The 1,666-nt window shown below is 40.1% G+C and overlaps 1 protein-coding gene across 1 annotated transcript in view; it reads right to left on the bottom strand.

Annotated features, from left to right (window-relative positions):
* The window catches only part of Psmc6 (proteasome 26S subunit, ATPase 6), a 25,330-nt gene that overhangs the window by 1,118 nt on the left and 22,546 nt on the right, over positions 1-1,666 (bottom strand). The gene's annotated exons all lie outside the window — the stretch shown is intronic.

The raw sequence follows: 1,666 nt of genomic DNA on the forward strand, positions 1-1,666 counted from the left end.
GGCTAGTTCCAGTTCCAGGATGGTCTCCAAAAATACAGCAAAGCCCAGTCTCATAAAAACAAAAACAAAGCAAAAGAAAACAAAAATCTAGATTGCACATGTCCAATGGTAATTTCTTTTTTTTTCAAAGAGCAGCCAGTGTTCTTAACCTCTGAGTCACCTCTTCAGTCTCCAAGGTAATTCTGTTTTTTTTTTCCCCCCCGTAAGGGTTATTATGTATGCAGTGTTCTGTCTGCATCTATGCCTGCATGTCAGAAGAGGGCACCAGATCTCATTACAAATGGTGGTGAGGTACCATGTGGTTGCTAGGAATTTGAACTCAGGACTTGTAGAAGAACAGTCAGTGCTCTTAATCTCTGAGTCATCTCTCCAGCCCCTCTCCAAACACACAACACTATCAAGACTTACGCATTCTAGGCTGAAGTCTCTTAATAACATATGCAACGATTCTCCAGAAGAACAAAACCCCTGGGCTAGGGATGTGGAACAGGTCAGGTGTTTGCTTAACATACCCAAAGCCTTGGGTTTGATCTCCAGCAATGCAAAAACTAAACCAACTCCCAATAAATTTGGTAATGACTATCTGACACTCAGCAAGGCTTGAGGTTGGGGATATAGGAGCCAGTGAAGTACTACCTAGACTGTAAAAAGGCTGGTTCAACCATCAGCACTGTATGCTCTAAGTCTGTAATTCCAGCACTTGAGAGGGAGAGGCAGGATAATCACTGTTTACTATGTATTTCAAAAAGTTAGAACAAAGGATTCGAGGTGTTTTCACCATGAAGGAAAGGTTACATGTTTGAGGAGACATGTACGTTTAATCTGATCTAAGTGTTATGCGATATATACGTGTATAAAAATATATGATTCTTACTAATGTGCAATTTCCATCAATCAGTTAAAAAATAGAAAAACAAAAACATTTTTCAATGTGAGATGAGAAAAAGCACCTATCAAACTTTCATAGCATCAGCCTTTAAAAAATCACAGTGCTGCTTTTGACTCCAAGTTCACTAAAGCCATCCTTGGTAATAATGCAATCGGACAGAGATTCTGGAATGTGATAAATTGCCCTAGATAGTTCAGGTCATATGTTAGCTGACTTGTTATCACTGAGACAGTAACTACAAAAATGATGGCACACAGGTCTTGGGTGTGGAAATTCTGCATGGAAAGTAAAAACCAAATGATTCTAGCTAGCTAGGTAGGGCTTCAAAGTATCTTGTTACCAAAAATAAAACTAGAATAAAAAAAAATTCGAAATTGTATCTTAAAACTTCATTTTAAACAAATTGCAGGACCACAGACTTTAAAGTAATTCTTTCAAACACACGTAGAACTGCCAAACAGTCCTGCAACTCAGTCTTCCCCAGCCTGCTTGTGGGAATCAGAGGGCTCGGAGATAATAACCCCGAGGGCAGATTCCATCCAATGGGAGAGGAATGCTAGCAAATAAATGTTCTAGGCTCCACGTTTAGCCACACAATCCTCAGAGGAATTCTGTGGGTTTCCCGAAGGCCCCTACAAAAAATCAAGATCAACTACTCCAGTGGTACTCTCTCCTTTGGGCTGTTCTGTTCTGCTTCTTGAAATCAAATCTCAAAAGCAAAACAGAACAGGAAACACTGAAATCCTGAAAAGGTGCAGCTCTGCTCTAGACAGAGGG

Source organism: Microtus ochrogaster, chromosome 17, assembly GCF_000317375.1.
Source record: "Microtus ochrogaster isolate Prairie Vole_2 chromosome 17, MicOch1.0, whole genome shotgun sequence".
Taxonomy (NCBI): Eukaryota; Metazoa; Chordata; class Mammalia; order Rodentia; family Cricetidae; genus Microtus; species Microtus ochrogaster.